Below are 17,521 nucleotides of genomic sequence, written 5' to 3'. Positions count from 1 at the left end.
AACAGGTAAGATACAGCTGTTGTACACTTTTCTCTTGGGGGAAATTGGCAACCTGCCATTCATGATCTAAAAGAACTTGCCATATGTGCTTCACCCCATTGTTATCCTTCTAGTTATATTCCTCTCATGATGTGTATCAGCTGTCACCACCGGCCCTAAGTAGACAGTACTTTACCACTTCCAGCACCTCGGTGCCATTCTGAACTGCTGTTCTCCTGCTAGACTGATGAAAATTACTTTGGTTTTCTGCATGTTAATTTTAGACCCTGTACAGTGCAATGTCAGTGCACATTAAAGAACCCTAGGTGGTCGCAATTTCCGGAGCCCTTCACTACGGCGTCTCTCATAGCCTTAGTCGCTTTGGGACGTTAAACCCCCATAAACCATAAACCAACTTTTAGACCCATCGTTTTGCTCTGTCTTAGTCACTGGTGATGATTTGCAGTGTATATCCGCAGTGACTCAGCAAGACAATGTGATCAGCGAATCGCCGATTATTTAGCTATTCTCCATTAACTCTTATCCCGAACAGTTCCCAATCCAGGCCTCCGACAAAGGACAAAGCAATGACCTATGCAAAATAAAAATGATAGGTGTGATGTTACGATACCGGAAGAGGGCGGAATGGGTGAGAGAGCAAACGAGTGTTAATGACATCCTAGTCGAAATCTGAGGAAGAATTTGGCTCGGGCGGGTATGTATTCCGAACGCAACACATCCGCTGGTCCTTAAGGGTAACGGAGTGAATTTTAGGAAAAAGCTAGCGTAGCAGACGGCAGCAGTAAGTTAAATGGGCGGATGAGATTGATAACTTAGTGGGGATGCGCTGGCTGCCGCTCGCAAAAGGCAGGGTTAATGGAGGAGAGAAGCCTATACCGGCAGTGGGCGTAGTCAGGCTGATATTGACATAAATAGTGCTTGAGCCACGAAAAATTCTTGGGACGGCTTGGGATATCAAAACCGATCTCCTAATTAATTATCTAACGAGGGCACATAGATTGCAGCTTCGGCGGAGTGTCACATATATTAAGAAGCCTAAATTAAATTTTAAAGGAAAAAGGTGTGAAGAAGACAACGCGAATTAACCGAAGAATAAAGAAGAGGAAGAAGAAGCATTTGGTGAGGTGGAGGGAGATGATTGGTGGAGAAGCATTTGGTGAGGTGGAGAGAGATGTTTGGTGGAGAAGAGAAGACGACGATAAGGCATACGTGGACTAACACCGAGGCTATAAAAGGGCGAGTGAGAGCGATACCCGGGGGGGGGGGGGGGACAGCAGAGAAGCGGAGGCTCCGGCGGGTCAGGGACACAGCGGCTGGAAGAGAGCGACGCCAGCTACTGTTCCGGTGAGCTCGCGTTCTACAACATCGCATCGTGGACTTCCTGCTGTGCCTGAGACCGTTCCGGGGAGTCAACAGAGGACGCTACCACCTGCAACGCCAGAGGTGTCTCCAGCGCTGTTGTCACCCATCCGGGTGGTGCCCCCAACGCCAAGAATTCCGGCATCACCTCCACAGGCGCTTGGACCGGGAAGTTATACGACGCCGCCAGCAACGCCAGCCCAAGCACGCCGAACGCAGCCTTGACGCCGGATACTGGATCCATGCAACGCCGCAGCCACACCTAGCCAAACGTGAGCAAGAACGCCGAACGCTAGTAGTAGACGCTGATAGCACTGTGCCCGGGTCGTGTGTATTTAAAGACTATGTTTTGTGCAATTATTTTTGTTAGTTTTGTGTTCTAGTGTGTGCCACGTAGGGTGTATTAAATGTGCGTTTGTGTGGGTACACCCGTCGCCTAGTCCATTGTTTCGGTCCGAGTGTTCTCCGGAGAGATCCGTGACAAAGATAAGTGGCGAGCCTGTGCCAGGATACATATCCTTTCTTGCTTTGTCTCGGATTTTTCCGATCTCTCGACGGCAGAAAGTATGGACATGGCAAAAACGTTAGAGCTGGCGATCAAGCTAGGGTTAAGCAAGGAAGAGGCGATGCGTCTCTTTGAAGAGGAGAAAGAAGAGGCAAAAAGGCAGAGAGAGGAAAGGGCGCAAGCACGCGCAGACGCTCGTGAAGCAGAAGAACGCGAGGCGAAAAGAGCTCGCGAGGCGGAAGAGCGAGAAGAGAAAAGAGCTCGCGAGGCAGAGAGAAGAGCCCGCGAGGCAGAAGAACAGGAGAAAAGAAGGATAGAACGGGAGAAGGAGTTTATTTTGTGGGAAAGAGGCGCATGTCGCGGGAGGATATGAGCTGATCACGGAATATGATCAGCGTTCCTTAGCGGGTACAGAATCTCCTAGACCGGCCAGAGTTTGCCCAAGGAAGCTGATGGCTCCTTTTGATGACAAGAGAGATGATTTGGATACATATCAGCAGCGATTCGAGCGGATAGCTTTGGGGCAAGGCTGAGAGCACAGTGAATGGACCACGGCATTAAGCATGTGTTTAGTCGGAGAGGCACTGAATGTGTTTGGAAGGATGCCTGCTGCTGATTCCATGTTCTACGAGAAAGTCAAAAAGGCACTCCTCCAAAGATTCAGGCTTACGGCAGAGGGTTTTCGTGAGAGATTTCGCACCGCAAAACCTGAGGATTCGGAAACCGCCAAGCAGTTTTCCTGCAGGCTGACCCAACTCTTTTGATAGGTGGCTTGATATGTCAAACACAGAAAAGACTTTTGAAGGTGTGCGTGACAAGGTGGTCACAGAGCAATTTTTAGCGTGTTGCAGCTCAAAGCTGGCGCTATTCCTGAAGGAAAGAAAGTTGTGTTCGTTGGAAGAGTTTGCTGACACTGCTGACCAATTCCTCGAGGCTCAAGGGTTAAAAAACTTGAGTAAGGCAAAGGAGGAAACCCAAAAGACCTTAGAGACAGATTCGGCAAAACCAGGAGCATATGGCAGTGCACCTAAGGCGCCAGTTAGTTGTTTTCTCTGCAGCAAGGTGGGACACCGTGCAGCTGACTGTCGAACTAGTAGTGCTGCCCAAAAAACACAGATTGACTACTGATCCGGAGTTCCCGGGTTCGAACCCGACCGCGGCGGCTGCGTTTTTATGGAGGAAAAACGCTAAGGCGCCCGTGTGCTGTGCGATGTCAGTGCACGTTAAAGATCCCCAGGTGGTCGAAATTATTCCGGAGCCCTCCACTACGGCACCTATTCTTCCTTTCTTCTTTCACTCCCTCCTTTATCCCTTCCGTTACGGCGCGGTTCAGGTGTCCAAAGATATATGAGACAGATACTGCGCCATTACCTTTCCCAAAAAGAACCAATTATTATTATTATTGTCAAGGTTGTAAGAAAAGGAGTCATACTCTGGATGAGTGCCCATACAGAACGCAGGACCGAGCTGCATGCGTTGTCGACTCAAGGGTAGAACTTGTCACGCCACCCGAAGTTCCACAGCTGAAAGAAGAGCAAACGCCGCTGGAAAATGAGGCAGTGAGTGGAACACCCAAGTCGAAAGCAGCAATGCCAGTGGTGGTTGGGCAAATAGGGGACCGTCCTATATTGGTGCTTAGAGACAGCGCAGCTCACGCAGTCTTGGTTCGTAGAAGCCCGGTGAAGGACGAGGATCTTACAGGGGAAGCGTCGGCCGTCACTCTTGTAGATAGCACAGTAAGGTACCTTCCTGAAGCCAGGATCCTAGTGGTCACGACATATTATACTGGGCAGGTTGTGGCAAAATGCGTAGATCAACCCATCTACGATCTCATCTTGGGGAATATTACGCTTGCAAGAGGTGTCGAAGACCCCGATCCCGAGTGGAGGATGCTCGACGTTGAAGAAAATCCAAAGCAGGAAAGGCCTGCGACAGCTCAGCCGGATGCAGTCAGTTTTTCGTCGGCAGTGGAGACAAGAGCTCAAGCGACAGCCCGAGCAACGCAGCGTCCGCTCTCTGCTCCTGTTACGATGTGCCTGAGCGTAACACCGGGCGAAATTGCAATTAGGCAAAAGGAAGACCCGAGCTTGAAGGCTTGCTTCGAAAGAGTCGGGGAAAGAGTGAAAAAAAAGAAGAGTCGGACGTCATTCGAATATCAATTGGTAAATGATCTTCTGCACAGGGAATGCATATTTAGTTCAGGAAGGCGGGTCCAACAGCTTGTGTTACCGAGAGATATGCGAGAGACCGTGTTGCGCTTAGGTCACGACGCCATTATGGCCGGACACCAGGGTGTTCAAAAAACGGTGTCTAGGATCACCGAGGAGTTCTTTTGGCCGGGTGTTCAGATTGCCGTTAAGCGCTTTGTTCGCTCATGTGATGTGTGCCAGCGCACAGTTCCGAAGGGAATAGTTGGTCCCGTACCTCTGGGCAAGATGCCAGCCATCGACCTACCGTTTCAGCGAGTTGCGATTGACATTGTGGGGCCAATCTCTCCAGTATCCGCCAAAGGCAATAGATATGTGCTTACTCTAGTTGACGTGGCCACTCGTTATCCTGACGCTATTCTACTGAGAACTATTGACAGTATCCAAGTGGCGGAGGGTCTCGTGGAAATGTTTTCGCGTTATGGGTTCCCGAGGGAAATTTTGAGTGACCGGGGCTCGAACTTCACATCGGAGCTAATGAAGGAGGTTAACCGCCTTTTGTCAGTAAGACAGTTACTGACGATGCCTTACCATCCCATGTGTAATGGGCTTGTAGAGCGGTTCAACGGCACTCTCAAAAATATGATCAAGAAAATATGCCAGGAGAGACCTACTGATTGGGATAGATATCTCCCAGCTCTTTTGTTCTCTTACCACGAAGTAGCACAAACGAGTCTTGGTTTCTCACCCTTCGAGATGTATGGGAGAACCGTTAGAAGTCCACATGCAATACTCAAGGAGCTTTGGGCTATTAAATAGATTGCATCAGATCTCAAGACAACTTACACATACGTGTTTTAGTTGCGGGATAGATTGAAGGAAACATGCAGGCTTGCACATCAAAGCCTGAAAAAGGCGCGTGAACACCACAAGGGATGTTATGAAAAGAAAGCCATTCACAGAAATATGAATCCGGGCGACAGGGTTCTTGTGTTGCTACCCATGGATCATAATAAGTTACTGATGCATTGAAAGGGCCCGTACCTTGTGACGGAGAAGAAAAATGACAGGGATTATGAGGTAGTGATAGATGGCACTAAGAGGGTTTTCCATGTTATTATTTTGAAGAAATATGAAGAACGAGGTCCCGTATGGCGGTACGCCCCCAGGGCAACTTGATCGGTAATGGCCGAGGAGACAGGTGATGCTGCCGAGGTGTCCACGTTCGGTGGGAAGAAACACGCAGGAGGGGATGAGGTACTGAAGAAGCCCAATTTGAGTGCAGACAGAGGATTACAGCCGTACTCCAAATCAAGAGGGAGACGTTTTGGGATGGGCCAAACTAAATTGAGGTCATATGTCACAAATTAGACTTGTATAGAGATAGAGCTAACTGGTCAGCTCTGGGTGTCTCTGGGATTTATCTTGTTGCTGTGTTAACTTATCCCTGGGATTTACCTTGTTGTTGTTGCTATTGTTGGTATTATGTGATTATAAAAGGGAGTGTGTTGTGGGCACGAACATGTTTATTAATGACTGTACGGACAGCGCCAGTGGTGTGTTAGTAGACAGTTTTAGCTGAGCGTACGCAAAGAGTTAGCGTACGCGAGGAGTTTGCGGGGACGGTAGTGCGCATGCGCAGAACGCAAGCGCAAGCCTTGCGTCTTGCGTACGGTAGCCTTGCGTACGGTAGCCAGCGGAGTTTGCGTTGCGGCGCTTGGGTGGCTTGCGTACGCTAACTTTGACAAGATGGCGGCGCCCTGCTCGCCCGCTTCGGAATAAATACATGTCGCCGCTGGATTCTTCGACGCAATAGCTCGCTCAAATGGTAGCGGTTCGCTTTTATTTCGCCTAATCTTGCCCACACGTAGTGGTATAAGCGATAACTAGCCCCTGTTTTTCAGATAATTTGGCGATCTTCAAGCTCCTAGGCCTAACTATATTCAGTGTGTTTTCCTCGTAGCAACGACACCTGGCGAAGCAGTTTTCTAACTTTTAGCCAGATCTTGCATTTTCTTCGGTTTGCATAGTTTTTCTTCTTGGAACAAAAAAGGCTCCCAATGCACTCACAGTAGTTATCAGTAATCACGGATGAAATTTTCTTCAACCGAGCGTTGATGTGGTTTGACTTCTTGTCACTAGATGGCGCCACGTGCGCCAGAGGGACGCTACGGCACGGTCAGCTAAAGCTATACTTCGGAGCGGACAGCGTAACGCACGCAGCGCCGTAGCTCTTTGGGTACGCTAGCACTTGCGTACGCACAGCTAAAACTGTCTAGTGTTCTGAAAACGCATTTTGGTGTGCTGTGTTAGTGGTGTGCGTTTGGTGCGTGCTGTACCTCTGCGGTGTGGTTTTTGCTGAGTTCAGAATCGCTCAGAAGATAGCCGGTTGGCTGGATGGCTAGGAGATGAGGGTGACGTGAGCAATTTTTCATGGAAAAACTCTTGAGAGAGGAGGCCCTTGTCACATATATTAAGGAGCCTAAATTGAACTTTAAAGGAAAAAGGTGTGAAGAAGACGACGCGAATTAATCGAAGAATAAAGAAAAGAAGAAGCATTCGGTGAGGTGGAGGGAGGTGATTTGTGGAGAAGCATTTGCTGAGGCGGAGAGATGATTGGTGGAGAAAAGAAGACGACGATAAGGCATACCTGGACTAACACCGAGGCTATAAAAGGGCGAGTGAGAGCGAGGCCGGGGGGGGGGGGGGGGGGGGACTGCAGAGAAGCAGAGGCTCAGGCGGGTCAGGGACACATCGGCTGGAAGAGAGCGACGCCGGCTACTGTTCCGGTGAGGTCGCGTTCTACGACGTCGCATCGAGGATTTCCTGCCGTGCCTGAGCCCATTCTAGGAGTCAACAGAGGACGCTTCCACCTGCTACGGCCAGGGGTGTCTCCAGCGTTGTTGCCGGGTCGTGCCCCCAACGCCAACAATTCCGGCATCACCTTCACGGGCGCTTGGACCGGGAGCTTATACGACGCAGCTAGCGACGCCGCCAGCAACGCAAGCCCAAGCACGCCGAACGCAGCCTTGACGCCGGATACTGGATCCATGCAACGCCGCAGCCACACCGAACCAAACGTGAGCAAGAACGCCGAACGCTAGTAGTAGACGCTTATTGCAGTGTGCCCGGGTCGTGTGTATTTATAGTCATTATGTTTTGTGTAATTAGTTTTGTTAGTTTTGTGTTCGGGTGTGTGTGCCATATAGGGTGTATTAAATGTGCGTTTGTGTGGGTACACCCGTCGCCTAGTCCATTCTTACGGTCCGAGTGATCTCCGGAGAGATCCGTGACACGGAGAGAGCAGCACAAGGAAAATGCTGCCGTTCTAGAGGCTGAGTGGATATGGTGCTCGGCTGCTGGTCCGAAAGACGGAGGATCGATTCGTGCGGCGGCAGTTCCATCTTGATGTCAGTGAAAACTAAAAAACCCTATGCGGTCGGGATTATTCGAAGCCCTCCACTGCGGCGTCACTCCTACGCTTAGTCGCTTAAGGACGCTCAACTCCGTAAACCGAAAGCAAACAAGAAGAGAAGCAGCAAGACCTAAAACGCCCTAAGCGCACGCCCTATCCATTTCACTGAAAAAAGGCTGTTTTTACAGGCCTTTGGTTTGCCTGCTAGTTGTTTGTAGTAGCTAACTATTATCGCCACCTGTTCTTTTGTCACGACAATTCTGATGATCGGCCATTGTTCTAATAGCCAACCATTCTGAGAGTCGGCTTTGCAGGACATGATCGTCGGTGCAATCTGACAATTTTTGACATTAAATTCAAATAACATCGGCGCTTCTTTTCTCATTTAATTGTCGTGACGCCAGACAGCTTCACAGAATATTGAAAGAAATGTTCATAGTAGCGCAACCATTTCATTTATACTAGAAGCTACGCTTCTTCATATAATCGAAGCATTCTCTTTCCAATAAAAATAATTGTAGGCTCACTTCAACACTTGCATTGTTGCACTCTGAATCGTTGTCTATTTTTGTCGCCAAAAAATTCCTGCGTTTGTGAAGATATTGGCCTTGCTGTTTATTACTCATGTTGCATGCAATAAATGATTTATTATTAGTAGCATAGCACACAACTGCAGAATACACGTGCAAAATAGTTTACCCGTTGATAACCAGCTTGGTGAAATCCCCGTAGCATGTAGCCTTCATGCAGGGATTATTGTATCGTGCTGATTGACCAATCTTCAGGTCCACAATACCGAGCTTGCAACCCTCTGCAGGAAACAGAACGCGGAAAAATTTGTCACAGCTTTTCCCTGCCCTTGAAGGAATCATTTGCTCACACTTAGTAAAAAAATTATAATTGAAAAAAAAAACATTGTGAAAGTAAATTCTCTATACAGAAGAAGAAGAGGTATTCGATATTGTTTTCTTCCTTACGGTATCTTCCTTCTTTTGCACTCAGGCACACGTTGGCACGTGGTCATAAAGAAGGATGAATGGAGAGAAACCAGTTGTGCGCTGTGTGGCAGTATTATAGCCGTATAATAGAAATGATTGGTTTGATCATAGAAGGTCTTTAACCGCTGGTCTTTAAGGGTAACGGAGTGGGTTCCAAGAGAAAGTAAGCGTAGCAGGGGGCGGCAGAAGGTTAGATGGGCGGATGAGATTAAGAAGTTTGCAGGCAAAGGGTGGATGCAGCTGGCAAAGGACAGGGTTAATTGGAGAGACATGGGAGAGGCCTTTGCCCTGCAGTGGGTGTAGTAAGGCTGATGATGATGATGATGATGATGATGATGATGAATAGAAATGAGGGAACGATGTCCCAATTTGAGCGGTCAAATGCAACATGCAGCGCCAGCATGTCGCTCATTGTGCAGTTTATACCTTCAGTCCTATGTTTTTTATGAGGGTGGTAGACCGTTGTAGAGCGGCGAACAATGCGGCGTTGGCGAAGAATTGCTGCGGTTGTGTCTGAGAGGATGGCACGGGCCCGGTCGCTTAGAAGTTTCTTAAGGAAACCAACACGCAGAACGAGATTATGGAGAATTAAAGAAGCGGACAGCAAGTAGGAGGTTTCGACTTAACAGGGAAGGTGATCTATTGCCGATATGACACAGCGGTGTCCGGCCGGAGTTCTTGGAATGCGTCCGTAGATATCGATACCAACGCGGTTGAATGTGCGCGTGCGGCAAGGCAAGGGCTGCATCGGAGGAGCTGCATGGCGAGGAGAGGTTGTGGGAAGTTTGAATCAATGACAGGAGTGAACGTATTGTCGAATAAAACGGTATATTTCCTGCCAGTAGAAGCCCAGTTGAAGGCGTGCGTAAGCCTTCACCACACCGTCGGGAGCACACTCGGAGTCGGCGTGGAAAGAGGCGCACACGTCGGAAAGGAGGTAACGGGGAATGGCAAGGAGCCATTTGCGCCCGTCGGAAAGAGAGTTACCGCAGTAAAGCAGGCTGTGCCGTATTGTAAAGGGGCGGGATTGACGGCAGAGAGTCCAGGCCGCAGGACGGGTAGATGGTGCAGATAGGTCATCGAGAGGGGAAGCCGTCCAGGAGCCCTGGCGTTTTTCGATATATATGGCAGCAATGTCTAGGGAAGAGGAATCACTGCTAGCGAGAAATGTGGAGTCGAAGTGTCCGCGCAGAGATGAGCGGTATTGCGCATCGCTATCGGAATGGTTACCACAAGATCGATAGACGTCTTCAATGTCGTATTCTTCTCAACGTAGCGCCCAACAAGCAAAACCACCAGAGGTGTGGCTGAGGGAAGACAACAAGCAGAGGGCATGGTGATAGTTTAGAACAGAGAATCAGCGACTATATATGCACGATAGAAGCTTTTGCAGTAGAGCAAATGATCGCCCAGCATTCTTTTTTTATTGCGGAATAATTCATTTTTCCTTTGTCACTGAGGGGCTGGCATATGAAGCAACTAGTTTGGCGAAGCCGCGTTTGCATTTGGGCTAGAAATGCGCCCAGGCTCACGCCGATGGCGCCAGAGAGGATATCAGTGTGTTGACTTGGGTGGAATAGGCGGAGCATCGGAGCAGACACAACAAGGCACCAAAGCGTGGAGAAGGCCGCATCCCAGACTGGTGTCCCAAATGAGAGGTGCGGACCGCCGGCAAGCAGTTGGGAGAGGAGACGGTATGGAAGCAAAATTGAACACCAAGTGGTGGAAATAAGAGCAAAGGCTTATGAACCTACGCAGCTCTTGCAGTGAACGGGGTTGACGGAACTCGATGGCTGCACGAAGTTGGGAAGGATCTGGAAACGACGTGGCTAAGATGGTAAGGCTCCGGACAGCCAAGCAATACCCCCTCAGCTTCAGTTGCCAGCCGGCGTCGGTAAAACATTGCAGGGACACGCTCGAGGCGTACGTGGTGAGAATAGTCGACCACATGATCCAGCTGACAGAGATACGTGAGCCACTTGACTCTGCTGAAAATTGTGGTCGTCATGCGCTCGAATACCGTGGCTTACAGGCAGTCGATGGCATTGTCAATATAGAGAAGTGGGTACGCATCCTTTCTCGCAATCTCGTCAATCTGGTTGAATCGGCGGTAATGAATGCAAAAGCGTTGTGTCCGTCCTTTTTCCTCACGAGAACAATGAGGTCAAGGGAAAGTGAGAAGGCTGTATGAGGCCGCGTTGAAGAATGTCGTCCGCTTCTTTGGTAATTACGTTGGGTTCAGTAGCCGACACGCGACACGAGAGCTGGCGCAAATGGACATGCTTGTCGGTGCCGATGCTGCGAGTGACGAAACATGTGCGGCTCAGACGACAAATCTGCGGCCCATGGAAGTGTCGAGGAAATCGTATGACGGACGGAAACGCACAAGAAATGTTACGAGCTGATTGCGGCGGGCTTACGAAGAGCTGGCATCGGTAGAACGGGAAAAAAACAGTCTTTTGTTTGGAGCAGCAGCAGGCGAATCGATGGTGTCTGTTTGGAGAGAGGCACGGTGCTCAGAGACAGAGGATGTAAGAACGAGATCAATTTATTCTGTATGTCCCTGGCATTTGCCACAGAGAAGCATTAATGGGCAGAAAGGATTAGTAGCGTAAACTGCTCTCTGGCCATTGCAGACAAAAAGAATAGAGAATGCAAGAAGGAAACCGTGGCCTCGAGCAGCTGCATCAGTCGGATTGAAGAACACAATCGAATAAGAAAGCAGGTGAAAACGAGGGGCATAAGGGCTGTAGAGAGGCAGGGATGTCAGTATAGTCAGAATTATATCAGTATGCTCTGCACGTAACGAGGAGAAAAAGCATGTGGGCCCGAGCCAACAGTCAAAAGAAAAAACCCAGTGTCAGACCGCAGACCAGACAAAGTGCGGCGAATGCTTTCAAGGAGGGGTGTATAGTATCCCTATTTTCTGTGGGAAACAGTATAATGGTTCAACTGGAAGATGCCTAGACGGTCGGAAAAAGGGCACGCACAACTGCTATAAGGTAGCCCTGGTAGCATTCTAGTCTTGCACTGTAAAGAATGCAAAATGAACAAAACGCGAGAAAATATGACAAGTACGCATGTGTACCCGAGAAATGCATGAAGTACAAGTCCTGAAACGGAATGGCAGTAAGCAAACTCGGGAGCTCCTTGAAGCATGGGAGATGCTAAAAAGGAGAGCAGCGTGTTTGTTTGTCTTGAAAAGAAGCCGCTTTCTGCGCGAAGCCCAACGAAAACAGTGCAGGAGATACTGGCGAGAGAATGAAAAACCAGGAATTTCCCACAAAAAATTCATTTGACACTGCAACATCGTACATGTCTGTTTCCTCGTTCCTTTTTGTGTCGTTGTCATAACCTTTCTGCAGTATGAACCGATTTGCTTAGTTTGCAGCCCTTTTAAAGAAGTGACTCCTCGTTGGTCCTCGTTGAATTCTTAACAGTGATATTATCTGAAGTACACACGGTACAACATGAGTAATATATTCAATTCACCACGCGCCCGTCGCGGGAACTAAGAAGAGAGGTAGTAGTAAATAACCTGCAAGCGTGCTTTGCGCTAAAAACTTTTTTCGAGGAAGTGATGCACGTGAAACCAGCAATTTTTAATGTGAATGCTCTCCAACAAGCAGTGCTCGTGCCATTCTCTAGGATGCAGTATCCCTCATATCGCTAACTGTGATCTTATATGGTATTTCACGGACGCTAAAATGAAACATTTCTCAATGGTGTGCTCGCTGGCACGTGTTTCGCGGCTTTTGGGTATAATGGTTCCGGTGCCACTTGTACTTGTATCCTGAATTTGTAACGCAATGTCATTCGCTGAAAAAAAGGTTTTCTGGATATCTCTTGCGTTCATCTGACAAAGCTTTAGATTTCATTGTTGGGTTTTATAACAAATGTTGCGCTTTGTAATTTCACAATGCCAGCAAATGGTCCATAATAATAATAATAATAATAATAATAATAATAATAATAATAATAATAATAATAATAATAATAATAATAATAATAATAATAATAATAATAATAATAATAATAATAATAATAATAATAATAATAAATCTCTATTTTTCGGTGCCCAGGAACAACCCATAGGTCTTGGTGCTGGTACACCATTCACACGTACAAAATGTAAATTTATTTCACTACAAAGGAAGACACTCAGGGGAGGTAATGCAGCAGTCCAGGCGATAGAAAAAAAAGACACATAAACTAGGCGTGACAGCAAGCATGAAGCAAAAAAGCGAAAACAAGAAAACAGCGAGCCCAGCGGTAAATGAAAACAGCTAGAACAGGCAACAGACATATAAATAACTAATGAAATAATAAACAAAGAGAATGAACGACCAATAACAGCCAAGTACAGCATACAGCATATAATAATAATAATAATAATAATAATAATAATAATAATAATATTAATAATAATAATAATAATAATAATAATAATAATAATAATAATAATAGGTTTTGGGGGAATGGAAAAGGCGCAGTATCTGTCTCATATAATAAAATATCAAAAAATTTGCTTTTTCTAAGTGCAGGTATATGCAATTGATAAAAAAACAATTTTTTCTTCGAATGAAAAGAGTTGTCGGCGTTTGAAAGAAATGAAACACCTTAATAAGCTGTTACCTTCCCCAGTTTTCAGTGTATGCATGTCAGCTTTTTCTTATTAAAAAAGCAGATTTAATGCAAGTTTATGGTTTCTAAATGAATTTATTATGATATAGTTAGAGCTCCATACATTTATTCTATTTTACTTAAGAAATATGAAGTGCTCTCCGGACGAAGTTTACTATGCGCTAGGGATGTCTGGAGAACGCACAAGCCGTGTCTACGTCACAGTGCGTCCATCATTCCTATATGCAGAGAGAACATATGAGAGCCCCCAATAAGGCGGCCGAAGACCACAAATCAATGATTACGGCGCTTGTTCTCACGGCCTTAAAAATTTTGTTTTAAAAGTTTATCAGGAGTGACATCTCATTCCCCCTTGTCTAGACTTACTCGCTGTTGCAAAACTAGCAGAATTGAAGTTAAACTTCCTAGAGCGATTAGGCAACGGCACTGGGCAAAATATATGACTACTGATTAGGCTTCACTCTCAGTACATAGCCACTGGCCCTTTATACACCGCGACAAGGTCACACAAAACATCATTCATAAAAGAAAACTGGCCCTTCAAAGTTTTGTGAAGTTGGTCAGTTTACAAGTTGCAAGTCTCTCATTTAAATTGAAAAAAGAAAACACCGCAATCTTCGAAATGATGCATTAAGGTCTTGAAGTCCTACTTCAGCGCATTTTAGTTGTTTCCTGCGCTGTACCCAAATTCTGCAAACAAAATCCAATTTCCATCACATACAGTTGTCTTTGGGCTGGGAAGGAGAAAAATCAGCTGCACCTACGGGTACCTTGCAATGACAACGTCGGCATTAGTATCATATTTTTGCTTCCCTGAAAGGCAATAGGCCCCTTGTAATAGTAGTATCGTTTTTTTCAGCACCCGCGTAGAGAAAGGTTTTCTCCACGTCCTCTTTGCACTATGCCTGCGTTAACTCTTGTGCACCAGCGGAACGAAGCAATCTTTCTCGGTCAGTGATTCCAAAAGAAAGGTGCTGTCTATATTCAGCACAATCCACTGATAGAGGTGATCGGCTTTCTGCAACCTTTTTCGACAACCAGCATCGCTTATATGCTTCACTAATGCCCGTCGTTGCTGCTTCTATTTGAACGCAACTAACGAGTCTGTTGCAGGTAATTGGGAGTCACATATGAGTCCATATTTTTCCAATATATGTTACCATCAAATGAAATCAAGTTTATTCATTGAATATAAAGGGAAGGTACATAATGATTTACAGAAAGGTTCCCACTACCAATAAGCTGCACCAGGCATCAGATGAGTAATCTACATAAAAATATAATAAGAAAGTGCATTGAATAAATTGACGAATAATATTATGGTAGATATTTAGTACCTGATAAACAAAAAGCAGAAAAAAGTTTGGAACCGTGTTTCATACAGAAACTAAAATTAGAAAAAAACATTTAATACTTAAAATGTACTGAACATGCTTTCAGTGACCACGGCGAAGTAAAAGCATTTATTGATGGGATGTGAAACGTCACTTATCTAAATTACTATGTACTCTGGCCGGATAAAATGGATATTTCTCCCAAACTTAGTGGTAATTAGACATTCAGTATGCTTAGAGTAATTAACTTGTAAGATATTTGATAACTGAGACAAATAAAAGTACACAGCGAAATAGATAAAGAGTGATAACGAGATATGTCAAACTGATGTCTAGAAGCAAACTAATTTTACAATGCAAAGCGGTGTATGTGAGGATACGGGCGGTTTGATTTTCAATGTTTTGTATAAAAATATTTGACATTGATAAGCGCCAGACCAAGGTGAAATGCAATGTGTGAGACTGCAACCAATAAAATGAAAGAGAGGTAATTTTGAGTTATGCAAAAACATTTTTCAGATTCTCCTGAAATATGTTTGAAAATGCATGGATTAAGGTACTTCCAGCATTTTAATTTCTGGTACACACTGGGTCCTTGAACTGCATGATAGATGTAGTATACAATTTCTAGCAAAATGTCTCCTGGTTATTGAATTGTAATTTACTGAAGCTTTTGCTATCGGGCTTTCGTTTAGTGTTGCGAACCCGTAAATATATATTTTTCTACTTTGCTGTTAGTCTCTATATCTAATGGCACTCCTTTGTCGCCTTTTCGTACTTACATCTAAAATTTTCCTACGGCTTATTTTTATCATATTGCACCTAAAGATCATTTTGTAGGTCTTTGTTAGCGCCTAGTTTGCATGTGATAGGTTATGATTAAAATTTAATGTTTTGACTTTTTTAACATACGCTTCTAAGAGACCTTTCGAAAATGTTACATAACAGCCTTCAAATCCTCTAATGCTTGACAACGCGTATATACCGGTAGTATTGCGACTTCACGCGATTGCGAATAGAAAAAACTTATTTTCATCTTCAACTACATGAAGATCGCGTTGCCTTTTTCAATTTACCTCGTGAGGTTTTATGGAGCTTAGTGTTCCAAGACAACTTGGGCTATGAGGGACCACTTTTGATCGCGTGTGTTACGGCAAGTCAAGGTTCTAGGAATTTTGACATACTTCCTGTTGGCGGTTTGTATATGGTTATTTACCCTTGAAGCACGAACTGTGAATTGTACAGATTATGCACCGGTCTACATTTCGCTCTCTCTGTGCCTTCTAAATCTGTTGTCCAGTTTGGTACACGCAGAATTTAATCAGTGACAATGCTTCACTCGCGCATGTCATTAGCTTTAAGGAAGTAAGTGTAACGCATAATTAGTCCTTCACAACGTCACTACTAAATTCAGGCGAAATTAGTCTTCCACCTTACTGTGGCACGCAGTACAGACGTTTCATTCACTCATTCAAACTGAGCTAACCACAAAGAAGATTGCGGAGCTGTAATCATAGACTTCATTCTGTTAAATCACTTCGTCCAATGGTCTAGGGCCGAGCTTTATATAAATTATACATGAATGGTGAATGGCATAAGCGGCACTGGGACTTGCCTGTGACACCTGTGAAAGTAGAAAGCAGCGCACTACAACTAGGTGTTCTCTGTTGTTTTCGTTCTTCGAGATGTCGTGTATTTTCTATGGGGACCGTGATATCCTGCGTTTGAGGTCACGCTTCTTGCGTTCGCAGTTGTTTCCACAATGCGCTTGACATCAAAAAAGAAGATAGCAGGAAAGCTTCACATTCAGTGTATTCGTTTTGGCCTAACGTTGGCTCATAACGTCTGCGAACGAACACCACTGCAATTTATAGAGGATGAATATTTCATATCTGAGAATTACATAGGTCAAAGTTCATATTTTGCTTCCGCTTGAAAAAAAACTTCAGCCAGCCGATGATATGGGACTTGTACTTTATGGCATGAATATCTGCACTTTTACACTTGAGTTCTGCAAAAAATGAATGATTTGTGCTCACCCTCTTATATTTAGTAATTGTTAAAAATGTAAAAAGAAAATTTCTCAGGTTTAAAGGAACAATTGCATCACACTTTCAGTGGGTCTGTCGCTCCCTATGAACTCTGTGCTCACTAAGTTTCTTGCTGCCTTTGTGCCACCAATGTCATGGTGTTTATCATTAGAAAATTTGTTTTCTTTTCGGCAGATCTGTGTTGGTAGTGCATTCTTTATTCTGAGCATAATCTAACGGAGCCATATGTAGACATATCCATTCGATATTTGCGCTCATGGTCTATAGAAACAATGTAAAGGAGTGCGTTTCTAATTTCACCCAGTGCCATTGTATTGTAGTGCCTCTGCATTGAAACAGTTTATGCCCATCGCGCCTTCGCAATATTTAGTGCAAGTTGCGCACATTTTTCATACGTGTGTCTAGCCATCAGCATACTGACTCGCTGTCAATCAATGCTGCAGGTGTATAAAGCTGGAGAAAGCTAGTCATTTGATTTGGGTTTTTAATGAAAGCGAGAAAATATTAAAAGACGTAGGTTCCGTGAATACAGGCTGTTTAAGTCTTAAATAAAAGCAATCGTTTTATAATTACCACCGGTGCTTCAGCGCTAATGTTTGTTTCCCACACGTGCTCGTTCATCGACCACCACTTCTCTCCAGTGTGCCATTCAAGGCCAGCTGTGACATCGGCGCTAATACTCTCCTCGGGAGGCGCGTTTTGCAGCAACCACTGCAGACGGACCGTTCTTCAGTCCTCCAGACTACCAATACTCTCCATCCTCCTTCCACAGTAATCAATCTTATGATGACTCCCGCGGCAGTCACACTCCAGTTCGTTTCTCACAGTTGCCATGCTGTTCTTGTTGTTTGGCTCACAAATTAGCACTGCATGCTCTTATTTCACCACGTTAACACGCTTCTTCTCTTTTCCACAGTAACAAACCTCGGAATGATCCTCGAGGCAACCACCCTATGGTCGCGTCTTTTTACGCTCTCGCCGTACCCTAAGGTAAGCACCTTCTGCCGTAAGGTAAGCCCCTTCTGCGGTTATATTCGTTCACTCTCTCTGTACTCTCTTCCTGCCTTG

General features: G+C 45.6%; 1 long non-coding RNA gene across 1 annotated transcript in view; it reads right to left on the bottom strand.

Annotated features, from left to right (window-relative positions):
* The window catches only part of LOC144100298 (uncharacterized), a 66,469-nt gene that overhangs the window by 10,120 nt on the left and 38,828 nt on the right, over positions 1 to 17,521 (bottom strand). Inside the window, exon 3 of the long non-coding RNA XR_013307606.1 lies at positions 8,126 to 8,237. This is a non-coding gene — a long non-coding RNA (uncharacterized LOC144100298). The remainder of the gene's footprint in view (positions 1 to 8,125; positions 8,238 to 17,521) is intronic.

Source organism: Amblyomma americanum, chromosome 8 (assembly GCF_052857255.1).
Source record: "Amblyomma americanum isolate KBUSLIRL-KWMA chromosome 8, ASM5285725v1, whole genome shotgun sequence".
Taxonomy (NCBI): Eukaryota; Metazoa; Arthropoda; class Arachnida; order Ixodida; family Ixodidae; genus Amblyomma; species Amblyomma americanum.
This window is presented reverse-complemented; position numbering and strand designations above follow the sequence as displayed.